We start from the raw sequence: 25,245 nt of genomic DNA, 5'->3' as shown, positions 1-25,245 counted from the left end.
TGACACTGAATCACAACACTGACCATCCCAATGAGGCTAAAATTGAATGCACAATGTTCAAGATGTATGCTGTGTAAATAATACCTACATGGTTGGAACAAGTCAGCACATGGATACATACAGATATGTACAAATACCGTTTTAAGGACCACATTTGAAGGGCTTTCAGAGCTATTGGCTAAAATCTTTAAGACATTCTAATTGGTTCCATGATAGAGGATAACATCAATATAATTTAGGAGAATAACATCAAGATTCTCTTTCTTGATTTAGGTGCAGGCAGTTTGTTGCAAACAAAATCCAGAATTATCAGAATGTCAAAGTCATCACAGAGAAAGTTTTAGTTCTTAGAATAGCAATATAAGAAACAGGGATATTGCATCTTGAAAAATAGATCTTGTTATCTTGACAATCAAACGTCTATGACAATGCTATCCACTATACAACCAGGGCAGTTGCTTGGATCAACATTTTATTTCATCAGTTCAATCTTCATTCTATAGTGTCACCGCACAGAGGCAATACAGTCAGCTGACAATGTAAAGAGTCCTTTAATTGCTGCAAATTTCCCCCCAAAGGCTCCCATGTTTGTTGGCAAACCTTCAACCAAAGCACACACACACACACCTATCAGCCGACTCTGGCTGAAGGCAGTTTTAATACAGCCTGATTAGTATACGACTGTCCTCAAGGCCATAAAGATAACAAACAAAACAAAACATAAACTTAAATGAGTCCGTTTGAATCTCAGCTTGCCTGGGCAGTTTGCAAAGAGAGAAGTCGAAATGCAGTCTGAGGTCGTAAATCAGGAAATCCACGTGGTCAGCCGGTCCAGTAGTCAAGGTGTCCAAGTTTTCCAACAAAGGCACAGAACAACAGCAACAATACACAACTTTCCCAAGATTCAACGTTTGTTTCCAACAAAGTCCCTACCCCACCGTGGCTCCTTATATCTCAATCCCCAGGTGTGCCTTGGGTGGGTCGGGACGGTCTCCTCCCAAGTAAGTGAGCCTGCCTGCGTTATTCCCTTCTCCTCTCCACTCTCCTAGCTCTAGGATCAAGTGGGGGTGGGCCTTGCTCCTTGCCTGAACTCTGTCTCCCCTGTTCCAAACCTGAAGAGCCCTGGCCTGCCTCAGCCTGCTGTTTCCCACAGTCCTCTGAAGCCACAGACACCTCTCCCTGGGCCTCGATAGGGTCCTGTTCTGGCTCCATTTCCTCCTCCGATTCAGGCTCAGACGGAGAAATGACAATATGACTACTCAGCTCTGCCCTATCAAATAATGCTGGTTAAAGTGAAGGAACTGAATTTCTTGCAGTCTTTAAGGGAATATAAAAGGTAACACAATGTAACATTAATAAAGAGAAATACAGTAGATCAAATGCAAAATAAAAATAAAAACAAAAAAAATTTAAGAGGATTTTTCAAACACCCAATATGACCATAAAATAAACACAGCATATGCATAAAGGAGAGAACTACCATAAGATATACAGTACTGGTAAGATTTGAACATTTAAAAAAAAAGAAATGTCATACTTAAAGAGCAAATAGAAACTATTTAATATAGAAAGGAAGCAAATTTAAGTACTTCAGGACATTCCATCCAAAATATCAAGGAAGCAAAAACAAAAGCCTGTTCCGTCTTGAGCAAACAAGAAGAGTTCTTGCAACTTACAGAATGATTTTACAGACTTTCCCTGAAAAAAATTGTTGTGTGTATACTTTCAGTACAAATATCAACTGGCTCTACAAAGCATATCCATTTCATTATTAATTTTTATCAGGAACTACGTGTAATAACGTACATTAATAAATATTAAACTGCTATAAAAACAGCTGCTACTTGTATCAAAATGCATTATTCCTTACATATGATGATGATAATGTTATCCATTCAGTCATGGTGATTCTTGGTGATTCTATATTCTTGGTGGTTCTATGAGCCAGGTTTCTCCAAATCTTCCGATTGTTGGAAGAAAAGTCTTCATTGTGGTTCAGTACAAGCTGGGAATGAACATGGCGACTGCTTTAGGAAGAAGGTTGTAGTTTATTGAAGAGGAGAGCCAGACAGGAAGATGGCTCTGGCAGAAAAGAGAGAAGGCTGAGCACATGTAGGGCGTGGGTTTTTATACCCTCCTGAGCCTTTTGTTTGGAGTTATTTCCTGTTCCTGTTTTGAGGCTTTGTATTTCCTGTGTCATGTATTTTGACCTGTGTCCCTTTGGCATCTGTGAGTTAATCCTATTATGTCCTGTCTTAGACTTTGGGTGGAGTATGTAGATTTTAGGTGTCTTTGTCTTCTTAAACTTCTGGCAGGGGCCTCCAACCTGCCTGTATGGTTTACATCTGCATTTCTATAGAGCTGGTTTCCGCTTGGGGGAGGGAGACCTGGGGCTATCAAGAAAAACTGGGCATGCTTTTCTGCCTCTTTAAGATCCTTTGAGGAAATATAATTTTCTTCCCTTTTAATATTTCCTTCTCTGGGGGGCTGACTTCCCACATGATCTTGTACTACTACTTTTTTTTTCTATGCTATGATTGGTGTCAGCTTTAATGATGTCCAGGAACCTTGTTCTTTGATGTCCTGGTTTCCTTTTACTGCTAACTCTTTCAAACATAATTGCTTTCTCCAGTGAATTCCCCCACATGACATGGCCAAAGGAAATGAGATGCAGTTTTGTGATTTTGCCTTCCAGTGACATGTCTGGTGTTATGTGCTCCAGTACTTTCTAGTTAGGTGTAAGGACTTTCTTTAAATGAGCCCAAACTCACTACAGCAACCCAGCACAGCAGAAAAAGGAAATGGAGCATATGAATTTAATTCCAGTATCTTCTATGAAGCCTCAACAGGTTTCACATGAGGCATACAGGGCAAAAACTAACACAGCTTTCCACTATTCCAAGAGTTCTCCTTTCTTCCATTTGTTACTAAACTTTTGTATTCGTTTCACAATGGAATCACTCCTATCCAAACTGTCTTATGTGAGGAGAAGCAGGAGGAAGATTTTTTCTTAGTTTGTAGCACTATCCTATTTCACCTTGCTAATTACAGTGTTGGGTTTCTGCTGTCTCTAACACTTGTTTGATTTTTACCACATGGCAGGTAATTCTCCTAATTCTCCTAACTTTAATAATGAAAAAATAAGATATACACATTTTCCCTGTAAAGTGTTACCTTCTCTATGATGTATCACTGAGGATTTAAATTGCTAAAATATATGAACAATCTTTATTCCTGGTGGTTACCCTCTATAGTATTTAATGAAACTAAAACATACAGTTACAATTTTATGAGCAAAAGAATGGTAAAATTCCATCCTGATCACATATGTTACAGAAAAGGTGTTTTTTTCCATTTCTCTTCTTTAACAAGGCCAATAACCATATTTGAGAAGGAACTTCCATGTGAGATTATTTCATACAATCAGTATTAACTTGTATTTGCACCCTTCCTGTGAATTCTTTCACATTTTTTATTTCCACCAATATCTATTAAGAAAGGAAACAATGCAACTTTTTAAATGGATAGTGCTAGGAGCCCCACTCCCAAAAGCAACTTGTTGTATTTTATTTATTTTATACATCAAAGAAAAATTACAAATTCAAACAAACAAAATAAGAAAATCAAAATGTGACAGGTATGATAGGCACGCCAGTGCATTTATGCATACCCCCTTAGGGACCTCTTAAATATGGAGTGAGGTCCACAGAAGTTAAGTTAGAATTAAAAGATATTCCAGACTTTGACAATTCTGTTACGAAAATTGAATTTTTTACAATCGAGTTTACAGCGATTTTCATTAGGTTTAAAGCGGTTGTTTGCATGTGTTACATTATGATTAAAGCTTAAAAAAGCCATTTATAGGTAAACCGGGACTATGTACAATTTTGTATGCAATACCTACAGGTGAAACTCGAAAAATTAGAATATTGTGCAAAAGTTCATTTATTTCAGTAATGCAACTTAAAAGGGGAAACTAATACATGATATAGACTCATTACATGCAAAGCAAGATAGTTCAAGCGGTGATTTGTCATAATTGTGATGATTATGGCTTACAGTTCATGAAAACCCCAAATCCACAATCTCAGAAAATTAGAATATTGTGAAAAGGTGCAATATTCTAGGCTCAAAGTGTCCCACTCTAATCAGCTAATTAAGCCATAACACCTGCAAAGGGTTCCCGAGCCTTTAAATGGTCTCTCAGTCTGGTTCAGTAGGAATCACAATCATAATTTGTTTGCAAGAAACAAATTTTGCAATTACCTTTTGAGGCTTTCCCTCCTTATGGAGGGTGTCAATGATGGTTTTCTGCACAACTGTCAGGTCAGCAGTCTTCCCCATGATTGTGATTCCTACTGAACCAGACTGAGAGACCATTTAAAGGCTCAGGAACCCTTTGCAGGTGTTATGGCTTAATTAGCTGATTAGAGTGGGACACTTTGAGCCTAGAATATTGCACCTTTTCACAATATTCTAATTTTCTGAGATTGTGGATTTGGGGTTTTCATGAGCTGTACGCCATAATCATCACAATTATGACAAATCACCGCTTGAACTATCTTGCTTTGCATGTAATGAGTCTATCTCATATATTAGTTTCCCCTTTTAAGTTGTATTACTGAAATAAATGAACTTTTGCACAATATTCTAATTTTTCGAGTTTCACCTGTAAGTCTGATTGCAAGCGTCACAGTTCTAACAAACAAAGAATTTCAAATCCAAACAAAGAATTTCAAGCCTAGCAGCATAAGGTATTCTATTATGGCCAGAAGAATGCAAGACGTTTCTTGTAAAGTACTTCTGAACTCATTCAATTGTATTAATGTTTGATATGTTATAAGGATTCCAGACAGTTGAACAGTATTCTAGGATTGGCCTAACATGTTTTGTCAACTATAATGAACAATACAATATTTCCAGAAAAAATACAGCAATGAGGGCAGACATCTTGCCTGCACTTGAAGGTGTGGCTGTATGTATTCAATGTTTGGATGAAAAAATGGAGGATCTTAGTCAAAAGAATTCCAGACTAGAAGCAAAAGTTTTAGAGAATGAAAATATAATGGATAAAATGGATGGAGACTTGACTTGACTTTTTGGATTAAAATCTGGTGGAATATGCAGAAGATATCTAAGCAAAGGATAAAGTTTTGTCCGCAGTTGTTCTTATTGGGCATAATTACAGATACTACTGTTGTGGATACCAAGTTGATGCTGAACTTAATTACGGCAGCAAGACTTTTAGTAGGTCAATATTGGAAGAAGGAGGAACTGCCAACTATAGAAGAATGGACTCTAAAAGTTTCTGACCTGGCGGAAATGGCAAAGATTTCGGCCTATTTGAAAGACCATTCACAACAACGTTATATTATGGAGTGGAAAAAGTGGATTGATTATATCCAGAACAAATATGGGACCAAAAAGTTTCATTTAGCATTTGTATAAGTTTTTTTATATGATATTAGTATTGTTTGTAGTCATTTCACATGAGCTAGAGTGCGATAGACTTAATAGTTTATTGTTGTTAGCATATGGTTGTTTATGATTGTTTTTTGTTTTTATACCTTGTATTTAGCTCTGGGAAGTCGAGGGGGGGGGAAGGGGGGGAGGGATAGGGAGGGCTAGGTAGGGGTGGGCGGAGGGAGGGGGGAGGGATTGTTAAAGATAAAATGTATTGTAAAACTTTTCAATAAAAAAAATATTTCCAGAAAAAACACTTTGTAAAATTAAATTCACAACGTTTAATGCTTTTTAGCAATGCTGTTACAATGAACTTTAGAACATAAATTGTGAGAGATGAGTATACTCAGGTCCTTAACAAAATAAGGGTCATCTACCAGATCAATACCACCTAACTTATACTTTGCATTCTGGTTTTGTTTTCCAATATGCAAAACTGAGCATTTCTTAACCAAAATCTGAAGGTGCCAAATGGATGACCACTCAAAGATGTGGTCAAAGTCATTTTGCAAAACAAGTGAGTTTTCAGTAATATTTAAAAAAAAATACATCATCAGCAAAGAGGACACAATTACTTTTAAGTTGATCATTTATGTAAATCAGGAAAAGAGTAGGTCCTAGGACACTGCCCTGGGGAACACCACTGTTATCTGATGCTGGATCAGACACTGAGTTACCTTTTTTAACTTTCTGCAGCCTATAAGACAAAAAGCAGTGATCCACTTGTGTAAAAATCCAGAAATACCATAAGAATTTAGTTTCAAGACCAGTTTATCATGTACTACTGAATTGAAAGCTTGGAAGTCTGTATAAATTACATCTACAGCTTCACCTTGATCAAGGCATGTAGTCCAAATATTTTTACAATGCAAAACTTGTAAATTACACATTTTTTTCTGAAACCAAACTTGTTGGATAACAAGTTGTTTTCCTCCATATGGCAAATGATTGATTTATAACTGATTCCATGACTTTGCATGTAACACAACATAGAGAGATGGGCCTGTAATTTTCAACCAAGCCAAGATCACCATTTTTAAAGATTGGAATAACCATAGCTAATGACCATAAATTAAGCAAAGTACTAGATCAAAACAATACTTCAAAATTGTACACAAATGTTCAGCTAGAACATTAGAAAGCTTTTTCAAGAAAAAAGCACATAGACCATCAGGACCAATAAATAAGGATGGCTTTCAGTTACATAATGCCATTTCAACATTATCAACTGTAAATTTGATATTTAGCATTTTGTGTCAGGCCTCCCTTAAGCATACTTTGCTTCACTGGCATCCTGCCATAAAATGCAATGGGGAGGGAGAATTGGGAAAATAGAGAGAAGGATTGGGGAGGTAGAAGGGGGGATGACAAGGTGACAGGAACCAGAGGTGTCAATCCAGAACAGAACAGACAATCAAGGATAGAGCCATGAGAATGGAGTGCGAAACTCCACCGAAGAGGCGCCAAACTGCAAAGCCATTCCCAAAACCTCTAGTTCGAATATCATTGGACACTGATAGACTAGTCGGGGGCGGGGGGCGTAGAGAGCCAGGAAAGAGGAAAAATTGCAGGTTTTGTACAGGAATATTCAGACCCAGCTTTGCTTATGCTCTAACCTCTTGACTTTAGTAAAAATAATCCTTTCACTTCAGAAATGGAGTCAAGGGCCTTTCTTTCCTAAACAATCAAATTGAGACAAGCCTGACATTAAGCTGGATCTGCAGTAGCAGTCCACCCAGAGACTGTGGGGACTATGCACAGAATGTCCATGTCAAGCTACAAACACTATGGTCTTTAGGACCACTACATGCTTCTAACTTGTCAACAGTGCAGGAGGGAGAGAGGGGAGAATTTTGAACCCACAGGTGTCCTTATCAGTACGAGAGCCAGAGCTGTTTTGGTGAACTAAAGTTTCTTCTCATAATAATTACTGAATGATGTATTGGACAATGTGACCCGAACCTGTCAGAGAGGGGAGGGAAAGTTCCATCCTTTTAATTAACTGCTTCCTGACATTTCCTCAGAGCTAGCTTTCCTTTAACCCTGCCAATTTGTATCTGCACAATAAAGTATACATTAGAGAACACAATGGCTCTGGTGTTTTGCTTTGGTTGGGCTTTTCAGCTAGAGGTTGACACTCTGTTCGCAACAGTGCGCAGGAGGAGATGGAAGCTTGGGAAAAGGCCGCTTTAAGACTCTGAAGCGGTGGAGACTACCCTGAATTGGAAGAGGAAGCAGAGACTTTTGATGACCAACTGAAGCCCTGATGGTCACTGCAGGTCAGAAAGAAGGAAGAATGGGAGGAGTAGCCCTTTGGGGTAATGTTTACCTGAGGGAGCAAATGGAGCCAGCCAAAAGCTCAGCATGCCGAGAAAGAGTGCAGAGCATCAAGAGGTGAAACAGACCCCCATGATGTTATCTTCAAGCAAGCCATTGACTTCCTGAGAGATGCCTTTGAGAATCTCCAAGCTCATGGTGCCCAAGATTGGCCATCACTGCCATCTGCCCAACTGGAACCTGCCCAAGCCAACAATGGCACAGCTGCACCTGCTTCCATGGCTGCAGAGGCCTCTGTCCCATCTCTGCAGGCACCAGCACCATGGCCAGCACCATGCCATGGACTCTCCATGCCATGAAGTTCCAAGTCATCTGTTGTGAACTTTGCCAAGGTTGAGATGCTTCCTTGCTCCCAGAGCATTGCTGTTTCCTTGGACTTCCATTGCCAGGAAATGTGTGCATGTGTGTGAGCCTTGCTCTTGGACTGTAAGTGTAAATTGTGTGCAGAGACTTTGGGAACAAACTAGGAATTGCTGGATTGTGGGGATTCTGGGGGATGGTGGTGGAATAAATGCTGACAAGCCTCTGCCCAACACGTGTTGCTTGTGCACCAACCCTGGGTCATAACAGGGGCCAAGGTGCGGAGCATGACTTTGGCACTAGAGGGGGAAGCAGCAGAGTGGATGGTGATCCTCCACAATGATGATGCATCAAAACTGTGCAACTTCGACCACTTCATGGGGACCCTACGGAAAAGGTTCAAGGACCCCCTGGCCGATAGAAAGGCCATAACAAGAATCAAAAGCCTATTGCAAGGCAGATGACCCGTGGCCACTTACATCCAAGAATTTTGCAGCCTGGCATGCAGACTAGCCAACTGGCCACAAGAAGTGTTGATTGAATGTTTTCAAGACGCCCTGAATGACAACATCTATAACACCTACATCTCCAGAGGCACATCACAGATGCTCCAGGGCTGGTACGTCCTGGCCGATAAAGTGGAAATAGACTAAGCCAGGTCCTGCAACCGCCCCAGCCATGGATGGCGGAGAACCCTCCTCAAGAGAGGAAAGAAGCCCTGAAGCAAGGGGATGGGACTCCAGCCCATGCCGCTGCTCTACCGGGTGCTTTAAATGTGGAAAAGAAGGGCATAGCATGGCCGACTGATGAGCATCACATCTGACACAAAAATCAGTCTCTGGCCCCACAAAGAAACCAGAAAAAAACCCTACAAGAACCCAGGAAATGGCCCTGAAAGGAGTGGAGGTTGTTGAGTTCACCCCATCACCCAGCGATGGCAAGGGAACTCCAACCACGCCAACCAGAAGCCCAGCAGAAGGCGACAGCAGAACAGACAATGACCTCATGGTAAGTCACCCTGTGATACCCATGACAATCCCAATAGACCTGGTTGTGTCTTCATCAGGATATAGAGAGAACTTGATTGCCCTATTGGACTTGGGTTGTACCAAATGCTTGGTCAACCCCAGCTTAGTGAAAAAACTGGGGTGGCGGCTCAGGGAGCTTTAAGTGCCTGTGGCTTTCTGCCAACTGGATGGCTCAGTGGTGGTGGTGGGGCTGCAATATTTGTCATTGAATTGATAGAAATGAAAATGAGGCCCCACAAGGAAATCCTGAGCTTCATTGTGGCACCAGGCATGGACAGATCCCTAGTATTAGGTCTGGCATGGCTCTTGAAGTGGAACCCCTATGTAAATTGAAGGAGGTGCATATTAAAGATTCAGTGAAATATATCTGTGAATGAGCCAAAAGAGAAAGCAGCTGCACTCTGGCCCCCACCGCTTGCTTGGAAGGTGAAAAGGGAAAGTGCTGCAGCAGTGCGAGAGCAAATGAAAGTGGATCCACAGATCCCTAAAGAATATTCGGACTTACAGGATGTTTTTTAGTGAAAAAGACTCAGATGTACTCCCCCCCATCACCACCCTATAGACTGTTCTATAGAAATATTGCTGGGAGCCAAACTCCCCAACCCGAAGCTGTATTCCATGATGCCAAGGGAAATGGAGAAACTCCAGTCCTTTATAGATAAGAATTTAGCATGGGGTTTTATCCAGCCAACCAAATCACGAATAGCTGCCCCAGTACTGTTCCAAGAGAAGGATGGGTCCCTCCGCCTGTGCATGGATTACTGTGGAATGAATGCGATTTGCATTGAGAACGTCTACCCCCTGCCACTAATGAAAGATATGCTGGCTCAGTTAGCCAAGGGGAGGAATTTTACTAAGTTAGACCTCCAAGAAGCATACTAAAGAGAGCATCTTAGAGAAGGGGATGAATGAAAAACAGCTTTCAATTGCCCATTGGGATGTTTCCAATTCCGAGTACTCTTTTTTGGGCTAGAAGGGGCACCCACCTTGTTCATGTAACTAATTAATGAAGTCTTGCATGAACATCTGTATAAAGGGGTTTTCGTCTACCTAGACAACATTTTAATCTACACTGAAACTATGGCAAAGTGCATAAAGCTGGTCAGGACTGTACTGAAAAAACTTTGTGCCACCCAGGTATATGCTAAACTCTCCAAGTGTGAATTCCACAAGTGAAAAATAGACTACTTGGGCTATCGCATATGTTTCACAGGATGAAACGCATGACTGGAATATACTGATGGAAGGATACAAGCTATTCAAAAGAAACAGACCTAACAAAAGAGGAGGTGGAGTTGCATTATATATAAAAGTTCACTACAGCTCTACAGAAATACACAAAACCAAAGATGAAAACCTCCTAGAATCCATATGGGTCAAGATAAAAGGGGAAAAAATGACATTGCTATAGGCGTATACTACAGGCCACCCAACCAAGCAGAAGAAATGGATGAACTCTTTGCTAATCAATTAACAAATGTATGTAGGAAACATACCACAGTGGTAATGGGAGATTTTAACTACCCTGATATCAACTGGGAGAAAAACTGCAGCAAGTGGGAGATCGAAAAGATTCCCAACCAACTTAGCTGACAATTTTGTCATCCAAAACGTAGAGTAGGGAACTAAAGGAAAAGCAATACTGGACCTACAGGTGAAACTCGACAAATTAGAATATCGTGCAAAAGTTCATTTATTTCAGTAATGCAACTTAAAAGGGGAAACTAATATATGAGATAGACTCATTACATGCAAAGCAAGATAGTTCAAGCCGTGATTTGTCATAATTGTGATGATTATGGCGTACAGCTCATGAAAACCCCAAATCCACAATCTCAGAAAACTAGAAGTTGCATTACTGAAATAAATGAACTTTTGCATGATATTCTAATTTTTTGAGTTTCACCTGTAAAAATGGAGGGAGATTTATTTGAGGATGTAAAAGCATTGATATGGAAGCCTAGTTGGCAAAGGAAGAAAGCTAGAATAAGGTTGAAAATTGGGGTTTTGATTTAGTAGAGGGGACTTTATATTGTCAATTAGAGGATTAAAAGGAGATGGTGAGTAAAGGGAAATTTGGGTTATTAGATTCAAAATAGTTGGAAATTAGTGGAAAATAAGGATTTGATTTAATATTGAAAAATTAGATTTAAAAGGGAAATGAAAATTAACTATCAGGAATATGTTTGATTTATTGACTAACCCAGGCAATATATATAATGGTTTTAATCTATTAAAAGGGGATATTTTATTATTATGTAGAAGATTTAATATTTTGGGAAATAGAAAATTTTTAGGAAATAGTACAAGATTATATTTAAAAAGGTAAAATGTGTATTTTGGATATTACAGTTTCTTATGAAGTGAGATAAGGGAAACCTTGGTTACCCAAAGTTTGAAAATTATGGAAATTAAAGGTTGATTGGAATATTGATGAGAAATTAAAAATTAAGTAAAAATTAACAACAGGACATGGATTGTTTTATGAAGATTAATTAAAATATGTATAAGCTAAAATGTATTGATAAATGTAATAATGATGTTTTCATTGAGTTGATATAATTAGAACTGTACTAGCTTAAATATGAGATAATAAATGTTAAGGGAAAAAGAGAAGAAATATTTATTTATTTATTTATTTATTTTAATTCCATTTATATCCCGCCCTTCTCCGAAGACTCAGGGCGGCTTACAAGCTTAGCAGTAGCCTTCATTCTATGTATATGCCTGCTTATTAGGGCTTTCACACACACCCCCAAGCGGCATTATTACAAAGTCAGCTTAATTGCCCCCAACAATCTGGGTCCTCATTTTACCTACCTCGGAAGGATGGAAGGCTGAGTCAACCTTGAGCCTGGTGGGATGCGAACCTGCACTAATTGCTGGCCACTGCCTAAGCCTGCCAGCCACCTTCTGAAACTCTTGGACATAATCTTTAGCTGGTCTTCCTCTCTGCTTCAGGTCATGTATGTCCTGAGATTTGTACTAAAGATTTTTTTATTGAATTATTGTTTAACCCCACCACCACGTTGCTTTTTAAATACTTAAATGTAAAACTGGAAAATCAATAAAATATTATTTAAAAAAGAAAGAAAAGGGAAATGGAACAGGTGTTGGGTGGTTCCAGAAGTCATGGGGAAGCACAGAGCTAAGGTATAAAGCCTGCCTCAAAGATCTGGGTGTTGCCACCTGGCTCAGCCATCACACTTAATGACTGCTGTCCATTTGGTCCTTATTGCAATAAGTTGTTGAAATGTAAGTACTGAATTTGTGTGACAAATTTAAATAAGCCACTGGATCCTAAAGTGAGAATTTTGTTGTGTGTTGTCTCTTGTTTCTCTTTAACAAGCTTTTCCCCTGACACTTCCCAGTGATCCCCCATCTCTAAATGCACTGGCTCAGTTAGATGCGTGGCAGGCACTCCCCCAATGAGAGACCCATCTGCCTGTTACAACCTCATGGCTAGGGGCAGTAGTTTAGCATGAATTCCTAGCTTTAGCACAGTAGGGAGGTTGATTGTGCATCTGGTGCAACCTGAGTAGATTAAGACGCTTAAGTCCATTTGGGGTCCTGTCTTGGGTACTATAATTTTCACAGAAATGGTAAAAGGCGGGATGGGTTGACTCGCCATTGGGTCGTCTTTCCCCTTGTCATCACTGTCATATGGTACTGGCATCAGGAGTCACTCGGGTGGAGATTCCACTTCTCCCTGGGGCGGAGAAGTGACCCTGACAGCTTGCTCTTGGCTGGCCCAATTTGTCTTTTCCTGCACAGAACAAGGCTTTCTCTTTGGTTTTGTGGTGGCAGCAGGTGCACTCTTGGCTTGGGGAAATGGAACCAGACAATCAGCAGCTCGTTGTCCTAGTTGGCCACACCTGAAAGACTTGATCGGAGCCCATGATGGCACTTGAAAGGAACCAGCAGCGGCAGTAGTTTGGGGGCATCGGGCCACTTGTCATCTCTCCAGGACCCACCTCGGTCTGAACTCAGAAGTAGTAGGCTTCAGGTGGCGGTCCAGCTCGATGTCCAAGGTTATAGCCATGCGGTACCAATCACGGAGCTGATTGGGGAATCCTTTGTAGGTGCACACTTGGAACAAATCATGGTCTAGACCAGGGGTAGGCAACCTCGGCTCTTTTATGACTCATGGACTTCAGGTCCCATGTCCATGAGTCATAAAAGAGCCAAGGTTGCCTACCCCTGGTCTAGACCCACTCAGAATTGTCAGATTAGCGAGCGCTCTGGCCACTGCCTAAGCCTGCCAGCCACCTTCTGAAACTCTTGGACATAATCTTTAGCTGGTCTTCCTCTCTGCTTCAGGTCATGTATGTCCTCGGCTTGCAGGGCCTGGGACTCATCTTCAAACCTAGCTCTCAGCTCACCCATGAACATATTGATGTTCCATAGTTCTGGTGCATGTTCATCATGCAGGGTGGTCACCCACTCAGATGCTTCTCTCTCTAGGTTCACTGCCATGGCATTAACCATTCCAGCCCCATCAGGGTAAGCATGAGCATAGCAGTTCAAGTGTTTCTTGAACTGCTTCTCAGGGTCTCCATCAAATGTGGGCTTGATAGGAGGTGGATCTACAGGCTGTTGTCCCTAGTAGGCTTGTCGTATGCCCAGTCGCTGGTGCTGGATATGTGGGGCAGCCACATCAAGAAACCCTCTTGGCTGGGCTCCTGGGCTTGCAGGGCGCCAATCTCTTTGGGGGCTGTGACAGCTTACAGGACTTGACACCAAGATTGGCTGGGCTAGTGGTGAAGCAGCACGAGCCATTGCAACTGGGCTTGAGCTTTGCCGGGGAGGAGGGAGCATTGGAGAGCTTCTGTGGTCTCATCCACTGGAGATCAGATGGTGAGCAATTGGTTCAACTTCTCCCACTTCAAGTCAGCCAAACTTCTCTCTCAGCCTCTCAATGGAGTGGCTGTGGAGGGTAGTCAGGTATTTCCACTCCCCCGATTCATCCCAGCCAGCCAGCTGCTTCACCTTTCTCAGCATAGGTGAATGAAGGCCATGGGATGAAATCAGTGGGAACTCTGCCTCAGCAGCTTTAGGGGTACTCTGCCACTGAGAGGTGGTCTCCAGCCAACCAAGTTCCCCCAGGGTTAAGGTCTCCACCAGTTGCCCCTGGATCTCTGAGGGGATTGTCCAGAGCTTCATCCATGCTCCAATGGCAGGAGCTCCACTGTCTGCCTGGGCGGTAGCCTGTCCTCTTGCAGCTGATGTGCTGAGGCCAGAGGACACCTCTCCTCTCTTCTCCATCTCAGATTCTTCTCTGAGTCTTCGTCTTCCTCCTACAGGAGGAGAATTTCAAGGAGTCTTGGTTTAATGTCATGGTTCTGATAGATGAAACCAATTAAAGCATGACTCCGAGGCTTGAGTTTTCCTGCAAGAACAAGTTTATTGGCTACAAAGTATTGGCACTGTCAAAAGTGAAACCAAGACTAAAGTTCCCTCCAAAATTTACAATATTACAAAGTTAAACTTCCCACCCCAGAAACTATGCAATCAACTATGTTTCCCAATAGAACAGTTTGGTGGGCTTTCTAACATCAAGCTCAATCCCCAGTCTAACGAACAGAAATGACTTTGGTTCCCACGAGACAGAGAAATGTTTAGACTAGCATAAAACTCCCCATTCCTCCCCCCACTCTGGTGGCAACTGAAAACGAGCAAGATGGCTTCAGCCAGGTTCATTGCAGAGTTGACACAATACCTGGAGACAGAAGAATAGAAGAGAAAGAACTGGAGAAGATAACAAAATAGAAAAACAATTGGAAAAAATTATGAAATACAAAGACTTACAGATCAAAGTTGAATGCTTATGGAAAAAGGAATCTGTTGTCATACCAATTGTGATTGGAGCTCTCAGAGCAATATCTAAAGAACTTTCTCAATATGTGCAAACATTGAATTTATCAGACACTAACACCCTAATTTTACAAAAAAAAAAAAAGCCAACCTGCCTGGAACTGCCAACATTCTTGGATGCTGCCTTAATAATTCTTAGGTTCTTGGTTAGGACATGAATTATTAACTTTCCACTAGTCTTAGATTCACAGTCTTCTCACAATTCAACTATAGATTACCCACACATAATAATAAGTACTGTATGAAGGCAAACACCAGCTAAAAAACTGGCAGCTGTGACTTCAAATAGTTGTGAACAGATAATAATAATAATAATAATAATAATAATAATAATAATAATAATAATAATAATAATAATAATAATAATAATAAAATAAAATAATTTTATTTGTATACCGCCCTTCTCCCGAAGGACTCAGGGCGGTGAACAGGGCAAACATATAAAAATACAAAATACAAAAATTAAAAAGGAATTAAACAAGATGCCCAAGTTAACAATAGATTAAAATACATTTAAAACAACAATAAAATCCAAACCCATCCCCCATCAGGCCAGGCCGGCTTGTTCAAACAAATAAGTCTTCAGATCGCGCCGGAAGGAGCGAAGGTCGGGCGCCATCCGGAGCTCAACCGGCAAACAGTTCCACAATTCCGGCGCGCCCACAGAGAAGGACCTCCCCCTGGGGGCCACCAGGCGACATTCTCTGACCGGTGGCACCCTGAGGAGGCCCTCTCTGTGGGAACGCACAGGGCAGAGGGAAGTTGACGCCAGCAGCAGGTGATCCCTAAGGTACTCCGGACCCATGCCATGTAGGGCCTTGAAAACCATTACCAGAACCTTGAATCTTACCCGGAAGACAACTGGTAGCCAATGCAGCTCACGGAGCAGAGGTGTAACATGGGAGTATCGGGAGACTCCCAACACAACTCTCGCGGCTGCATTCTGTGCCAGTTGGAGCCTCCGAGTGGTCCTCAAGGGCAGCCCCATGTAGAGAGCATTGCAGTAGTCTAAACAAGAGGTCACGAGCGCATGAGTGACCGTACGTAGGGCATCCCGGTCTAGATAGGGCCGCAACTGGTGCACCAGGCGAACCTGGGCGAAGGCCCCCCTAGTCACAGCTACTATGTGATCGTCTAAAGAGAGCTGTGAGTCTAGGAGGACCCCCAAGTTGCGAGCCCTATCTACGGGGGGTAATAACTCACCCCCCATAGAAAGAGATGGAATATTCTGAATATCCCGAGATGCCGATACGCACAGCCACTCAGTCTTGTCGGGGTTGAGTCAAAGCCTGTTCCTCCCCATCCAGACCCGAACCGCCTCCAGGCAACGGGACATCACGTCGAGGGCATCACTGGCGTGGTTTGGGGTCGAAATAAAAAGCTGGGTATCATCAGCATACTGATGATACCCAACTCCAAAACCACGAATGATCTCACCCAGCGGTTTCATGTAGATGTTGAACAGGAGAGGCGAGAAGACCGACCCCTGAGGAACTCCACAAGCGAGAGGCCTCGAGGTCGACCTCTGCCCTCCTGCCAACACCGACTGCGAACATCCCAGGAGATAGGAGGAGAACCACTGAAGAACCGTGCCTCCCACTCCCAATCCCCTGAGAAGCCGCAGCAGGATACCATGGTCGATGGTATCGAAAGCCGCTGAGAGGTCTATGTTGTGATTCAGGGTCAGCCTGTGGGTTCGGCAGTTGGGTCGGACGACTCAGAGGAGGAGGAGGGGTGTGTGGAAGACCTTGCTGAGGGGGTTGAAGATGTTGCTGATGAGAGCCCTCAGCCAGGCCCCTCCCACTTGGTCACCACGGAGACCCAGCTGTGTGAGCCTGACAGCGTGGATGACAGCTGGCCCTGTTCAAGGATGCCCGACGCAGGAGGCAGTCAATTAGGAGTAAACAGAGGAAGGCAATGGGGCTTCTCGGAAGGAGAAGCAACGCCCTGAACTCTATATAAGGGGAATGTCTGGGAGGGCTGGTTTGCTGAAGGCAACCGCTCGGATAGTTCATGTTTCTTAAAGCTCCTGTTTCTTGGTTTGTCTTGTTCCGTTTGTTTTTGTGGTAATAAATTTGGCAGGCGTAATTCCAGCCTCTTGCCTTCTTGAAAAAGGGGTTGTCCCTGCCTTTTCTGCAGGGCCGGTAGCAGGCTGGTACAGAACAGTTTGCCTTCAGCCTCCCACCCCTTACTAATATTAAGGAGCAGCTACGTGCTGAGAATGCCTAGCTCACCCAGCAACTCACTTTGCTGGCAGCTCAGGTGGCTCAACTGCAAGCTCAGGTTCATGCTGCACCCCCACCATCACCCCCACCCAGGAGAAAATGCCAAGTTGCGATGCCGGATAAATTTACAGGCAATCCAGAACTGTTTCCTGCTTTCCTGGGACAATGCCAGCTCTTTATCAGCGTGAGAGCAGCTGATTTCCCCACTGACCGGGATAAGGTGGGGTTTGTGTTAAGCCTTCTTTCGGGTGATGCAGCTCGTTGGGGCACGCCTCTGCTGGCTCAACCTAGTCCATTGTTGGACAACTTTGTGGGGTTTTCTGATCATATGCGTCTGATGTATGAGGACCCTATTAAGACGCAGACTGCTACTCGACGCCTGAAAGCTCTGAGGCAGGGTCAACGCCCCCTACAGGGCTATATCAGCGATTTCTGGCTGCTTAGCCAGGATTCCGCCTGGAATGAGGCTGCGCTTGTGGATGCCTTCCAGGATGGATTGTCGGAGGAGATGTTGGATGAGCTGGACCGTGTGGATATTCACTCAGACCTGAATGGGCTGATCCATCTCTGCCTGCGGATCGATGCTCGGTTGCAGCAGCGAAGGAGTCGCCGTGCCACCCCACAGACCCCTGCAGCCCCTGTTGTGCGTGAGACCCCAGTTCAAAGGGAGGAGCCAATGGAGCTGGGTGCCGCCAGGTCTCGTCTATCGGTGACTGAAATGAACAGGCAACGATCGGGGGGGGGTTGTGTTTTTACTGCGGGGACCCTGGGCATTTGCCTGCTTTTTGCCCAAAGAAGCAACAGCGGGCATCAGTGACCGAGTCAGAGCGGATTCCAGTCCATGCCTTAATTGACTCTGGGGCCACCACAAATTTTATGGACTCAGCATTTGTGGCCAAATGGGCTGTTCCCCAGTGCCCGGTGGATCCGCCCATGTTAGTGGAGACTATCGATGGTCGAGTGCTCCTGTCTGGGCCAATTACGGCCGCCACGCAACCATTATGTATGGCCATCAGTTCCCATGTGGAGGCCATCCAGTTCTATATCACCTCAGATCTCCATTTCCCCGTGCTCTTGGGACTGGCGTGGCTCCAGGCACATGACCCACAGATCTATTGGTCACAGAACTTGGTCACCTTCCCAAGCTTGCAGTGCGTGGACCACTCCCGCCATATCTGTGCCGGCCAGGTGGAGGGTTCCCCAGGGGTTTCCTTGCCTCCCGAACTATCCGACTTTGCTGATGTGTTCAGCGAGACAGAGGCGGATCAATTACCCCCGCACAGGCCCTATGACTGCCCCATTGATTTAGTCCCTGATGCGCCTCTCCCAGTGGGGTGTTTGTACTCCATGTCGGACCCCGAGTTGGCTGCATTGCGGGACTTTCTGGAGAAGAATTTGGCTCGCAGTTTCATCCGGACCTCGTCCGCGCCAGTGTCTGCACCCGTGCTCTTCGTCAAAAAGAAGTCGGGCGAATTGTGGCTTTGCTGCGATTATAGGAAACTCAACGCCATCACGGTGCGCAATCGTTACCCGCTGCCCCTCATCCCCGAACTCTTGGACCGACTCCGGGAGGCTAAGACCTTCATGAAACTGGACCTGCGTGGAGCTTACAACCTCGTCAGGGTTCGGCCGGGTGATGAGTGGAAGACGGCGTTTGGTACTCGCTATGGACATTTTGAGTACACGGTGATGCCGTTTGGCCTGACCAACGCCCCCGCTGTGTTTCAGCATTTCATGAACGACATTTTCCGGGATTTGTTGGATCAGTTTGTCGTGATCTACTTGGATGACATCCTGATCTACTCCCCGTCGCGTGAGGTGCACCATCAGCATCTCCATCAGGTCCTGCAGCGACTCCGAGAACATCGGCTGTTTGCCAAGTTGGAGAAGTGCCAGTTCTACCGGGTGACCATCGATTTCCTGGGTCACCGCATTTCTCCTGAGGGCATCGCCATGGAGCCGAGTAAGGTTGAGTCTTTGCAGAGTTGGCAACCCCCGCGTCGCGTGAAGGATGTTCAGCGACTTCTTGGGTTCGCCAACTATTACCGAACTTTCATCCCTGGGTTTGCTGCCTTGACAGCCCCCCTCACCCGGCTCCTGCAGAAGAAGACTCGGTTCCAGTGGAACGCTCCAGAACAACAGGCTTTCCAGACTTTGAAGGAAGCCTTCATGAAGGAGCCCATCTTGAAGCATCCTGACCCGCAATGGCCGTTTGTTGTGGAGGCGGACGCCTCCGACATTGCCATTGGGGCGGTGTTACTCCAGGCAACGACGCCCTCTTCCCTTGCGCGTACCATTCACGAAAACTGAACCCTTCGGAGTGCAATTATACAATCTGGGAGAAGGAGCTGCTGGCCATCAAAGTGGCGTTTGAGGCCTGGAGGCATCATCTGGAGGGAGCACGGCATCAAATCCAGGTCCGGACGGACCATAAGAATTTGGAAAGCCTGCAGACCGCTCGGAATTTGAACCAACGCCAGATCCCGTGGTCTCTTTTCCTTGCGAGGTTTGACTTCCGGGTTCGGTACATACCTAGCGGGCACAATCAAAGAGCGGATGCTCTGTCCAGGAAGCCCGAATATTCCCGAGTGGAAGACAAGCTTCTGCCCAGGACAGTGATCCCTGTCGAGTCTTTTGCTGTGGTGCGGGAGCCGGTTGATATACGGGCTCGGATCCGGGAGGCACAGCAGCAGGAGGTGTGGGTGGCTCAGCGGAAGGAGGAGGTGGGGCCAGATTCTCCTTGGATGGTCACGGATGGACTCTTGTATTATCGTGACCGGCTCTACATTCCGGGAGGGCCACTCAGGGGACTCATCCTCAGCCAGTGTCACGATAACCCGGCGGCGGGGCATTTTGGCCTGTTCAAGACCCTGAACCTGGTCTCCCGTACCTTCTGGTGGCCCCGAGTCCAACACGACATCCAGTCCTATGTTACCTCCTGCATCCCATGCAGGCAGGCCAAGTCAGCGACAGGGGCCCCGCCTGGATTACTGCAGCCTTTGCCGACACCCAAAAGACCCTGGGGGGCTGTGTCCATGGACTTTCTGACGGATTTACCCCCATCCTCTGGTTTTACGACAGTGTATGTGGTAGTGGACATGCTGACCAAGATGGCGCACTTCATCCCCTGTCACGGCTTACCGTCAGCCCACGCCACTAGTCGTATGTTCATTCAGCAGGTATTTCGGCTGCACGGCCTCCCTGATAGAGTTGTCTCTGATAGGGGGGCCCAGTTTACAGCCCGCTTCTGGCAGTAGTTGATGCATGCGTTGGATATCAAGATTTGCCTCTCGTCCGCGCATCATCCTCAAACTGACGGGGGAACCGAGAAGGTCATCGGTATCCTGGAACAATATCTGCGCTGCTACATCAATCTGCAGCAAAACAATTGGGTGGACTATCTGGCCATAGCTGAGTTTGCATTTAACAATTTGCAGCACACCTCCACACAGATGACACCGTTCTTGGCCAATGTGGGATATCACCCCCGGTTTTTCCCCCTTTCTCCCGTGGACTCACCGGAGCCGGCAGTGAACGACTTCATGGCAGAGTTACAGGCGATCCATCGATTGGTGTGACGTCAGTTAGAGAAGGCCAAGGCCGATTACAAAAGGTTTGCTGATCGGTCAAGACGGGATACGCCTCCACTATCGGTGGGAGATCGGGTCTGGTTGTCCACCAGGAACCTACCGTCAACACGGCCGGTGAGAAAGTTAGATCACCGATATTTAGGACCGTTCCCAGTCGAGGCTGTCATCAATCCGGTCGCCTATCGCTTAACTCTGCCACATTCCCTGTGCGTGCACCCAGTCTTTCATCGGTCTCTGTTGGTCCCCGAGCAACCGGCCTGTGCACTCCGCCGAGCGGAACCTCCCCCATCAGTACCTGATTGAATGGAAAGGTTACGGACCAGAGGACTTCACCTGGGAAGACGCGACCGCCGTTCATGCCCCTGCGTTGGTGACCGCTTTTCATGAACAATTTGCATCCCGACCGCATCCGGATCGGCAGACCCGGGGGAAGGGCCCTGCGGTGCGGGATAGTGTTGTGATTCAGGGTCAGCCTGTGGGTTCGGCAGTTGGGTCGGACGACTCAGAGGAGGAGGAGGGGGGTGTTGAAGACCTTGCTGAGGGGGTTGAAGATCTTGCTGATGAGAGCCCTCAGCCAGGCCCCTCCCACTTGGTCACCACGAAGACCCAGCTGTGTGAGCCTGACAGCGTGGATGAAGATGACCCACAGCTGGCCCTGTTCAAGGATGCCCGACGCAGGAGGCAGTCAATTAGGAGTAAACAGAGGAAGGCAATGGGGATTCTCAGAAGGAGGCAGAGAGAAGCCACACCCTGAACTCTATATAAGGGGAATGTCTGGGAGGGCTGGTTTGCTGAAGGCAACCGCTCGGATAGTTCATGTTTCTCAAAGCTCCTGTTTCTTGGTTTGTCTTGTTCCGTTTGTTTTTGTGGTAATAAATTTGGCAGGCGTAATTCCAGCCTCTTGCCTTTTTTTTTAATTGAAAAGTTTTAAAATACATTTTATCTTTAACAATCCCCCCCTCCCCCTCCCCAACCTATCCCTCCCTACCCCTCCCCCCCTTTCCCCCCTCCCCCCCGACTTCCCAGAGCTAAGTACAGGGTATAAAAACAAAAAACAATCATAAACATCCATATGCTACCAACAATAAATTCTTAAATCTATCACTCTCTAGCTCATATAAAATAACTACAAGCAATATTAATATTACATATAAAAAAAAAGAAAAAAGAAAAAAAAAGAAAGGAAGACTTATTCAAATGCTAAGTGAAACTTTTTAGTCCCATATTTCTTCTGAATATATTCAATCCATTTTTCCCACTCCATAATATAACGTTCTTGCGAATGATCTTTCAAATAAGCCGAAATCTTTGCCATTTCTGCCAAATCAGAAACCTTTAAAGTCCATTCTTCTATAGTCGGCAGCTCCTCCTTCTTCCAATACTGACCTATTAAAAGCCTTGCTGCTGTAACTAAATTTAACATCAACTTAGTGTCCACAACAGTAGCACCTGTAATTATACCCAACAAAAAAAATTGCGGACAAAACTTTATCTTTTGCTTGAAGATCTTCTGCATATTCCACCAAATTTTTATCCAAAAGGCCTTGACCTTTTTACAAGTCCACCTTATGTGAAAGTATGTTGCATCTTCACCACCACACCTCCAGCATTTTGGCTGATAATTCGGATACATACTTGCAAGCTTTTTAGGATCTAAATGCCATCTATAAAACATTTTATAAAAGTTCTCTCTTAAGTTTTGAGCTTGTGTAAATTTTACGTTCCTCACCCAGATCTTTTCCCACGTATCCATTGTAATAACTTCTTGGATGTTCTGGGCCCATTTTATCATACAATCTTTAACCAGTTCTGTTTCTGAATCAATTTCTATCAATGCAAGATATATCCGTTTGATATGTGCTGGACCCTGATTTCTAATTTGCTTTATCAAATTTTCATCAGTCATTGCAAAACCAGTTTTCTGATCTTCTTTCCACCTGGCCCGTAACTGAGTATATTGAAACCAGGTTTGAACAATCTTCTCATCTCGCAAGAGATTATACGATTTTAAACACCATACACTTCTTTCCAAGCTTAAAATCTCCTTATACGTAGTCACGTCATGTTTGAAACCAACATTTATGTTTTCTATTGCGTGTTTTGGAATTGCCCACAATGGTATCTTACAGTCTAACTTGTATCTATACTTCTTCCAAACTCTCAACAATGCCTGTCTTAAAATATGCACTTTAAACACATTATCTACCTTCTTATCATACAACAAATACGCATGCCAGCCAAATAACAAGTCGTGGCCCTCAAGATTTAATAATCTCTCTTGTGTCAAATTAATCCAATCACTTATCCCTGCTAACGCAGCAGCTTCATAATATAATTTAAGATTGGGCATTTTAAGACCACCTCTTTCACGAGTATCCTGCATAATCTTAAGTTTAACTCGTGGCCTTTTCCCTGCCCAAACAAATTTATTGATACCCCGTTGCCATTCTTCCAAATTAGAATCTTTCTTAAAAACCGGTATCATTTGAAATAAGAATAAAAATTTAGGCAGGACATTCATTTTCACTGCTGCGATTCTTCCCAACAAAGACAATTGCAATTTTTCCCAACTCTCCATTTCTTTTTGAATTTTACCCCATAGTTTTTCATAGTTATTTTTATATAACTTTGTATTAGAGGGTGACAAAAACACCCCCAAATATTTGACCCTTTTAGCAATCTCAAATCCAGTTAATCCTTCTAAAAGAGCCTTTTGCGATACTGTCATATTTTTGGCCAGAATTTTAGTTTTTTGTACGTTAACTTTAAATCCAGAAACCCTCCCATATTGCATTATTATCTCCATCAGGTTCACAACAGAGTTTTCTGGCTGGGTCACTGTAACAACCAGATCGTCTGCGAACGCCCTCAATCTATAATCCTGATCTCTAATTTGAATACCCTTAATTTTTTCCGAGTTCCGAATTTTTATCAATAATATCTCCAATGTTAAAACAAATAATAAAGGTGATAACGGACACCCTTGTCTTGTGCCCTTCTCAATATTACATTGTTGTTGTTGTTGTTAGCTGCGAAGTCGTGTCCGACCCATCGCGACCCTATGGACAACATTCCTCCAGGCCTTCCTGTCCTCTACCATCTTCTGGAGTCCATTTAAGCTCGCGCCTACTGCTTCAGTGACTCCATCCAGCCACCTCATTCTCTGTCGTCCCCTTCTTCTATTGCCCTCGATCTTTCCCAGCATTAGGCTCTTCTCCAGTGAGTCCTTCCTTCTCATTAGGTGGCCAAAGTACTTGAGTTTTAGCTTCAGAATCTGGCCTTCTAAAGAGCAGTCAGGATTGATCTCCTCTAGGACTGACCGGTTTGATCGCCTTGCAGTCCAAGGGACTCGCAGGAGTCTTCTCCAGCACCACAGTTCAAAGGCCTCAATTCTTTGGCGCTCAGCCTTTCTTATGGTCCAACTTTCACTGCCATACATTGCAACTGGGAAGACCATAGCCTTGACTATACGCACTTTTGTTGACAGGGTGATGTCTCTGCTTTTTAGTGTGCTGTCTAGATTTGCCATGGCTTTCCTCCCCAGGAGCAAGCGTCTTTTAATTTCTTGGCTACAGTCCCCGTCTGCAGTGATCTTGGAGCCCAGGAAAATAAAATCTGTCACTACCTCCATTTCTTCCCCATCTATTTGCCAGGAATTGAGAGGGCCAGATGCCATGATCTTGGTTTTCTTAATGTTAAGTTTCAACCCAACTTTTGCACTCTCCTTCTTCACCTGCAACAAGAGGCTCTTTAGTTCTTCTTCACTTTCTGCCATTAGAGTGGTATCATCTGCGTATCTTAGGTTGTTGATATTTCTTCCGGCAATCTTAATTCCAACTTTTGATTCATCTAGCCCTGCCTTTCTCATGATGTGCTCTGCATATAAGTTAAATAGGCAGGGCGACAGTATACAGCCTTGCCGGACTCCTTTCCCAATTTTGAACCAATCAGTGGTTCCGTGTCCAGTTCTCACTGTTGCTTCTTGACCCGCATATAGGTTTCTCAAGAGACAAATAAGATGGTCTGGTACTCCCATCTCTTTAAGAACTTGCCACAGTTTGTTGTGATCCACACAATCAAAGGCTTTAGCATAGTCAATGAAGCAGAAGTAGATGTTTTTCTGGAACTCCCTAGCTTTCTCCATGATCCAGCGTATATTGGCAATTTGATCTCTAGTTCCTCTGCCTCTTCGAAATCCTGCCTGTACTTCTGGTAGTTCTCGATCCACATACTGCTGAAGTCTAGCTTGTAGGATTTTAAGCATGACTTTACTAGCATGAGAAATGAGTGCAATGGTGCGATAGTTTGAACATTCTTTGGCACTGCCTTTCTTTGGAATTGGAATGTAAACTGATCTTTTCCAATCCTGTGGCCACTGTTGAGTTTTCCAAATTTGCTGGCAAATTGAGTGTAGCACTTTTACTGCAT

The sequence above is a fragment of the Vipera berus genome (genome assembly GCF_964194415.1).
Source record: "Vipera berus genome assembly, chromosome: W".
NCBI lineage: Eukaryota > Metazoa > Chordata > Lepidosauria > Squamata > Viperidae > Vipera > Vipera berus.
Note: the sequence above shows the minus strand (reverse complement) of the source record.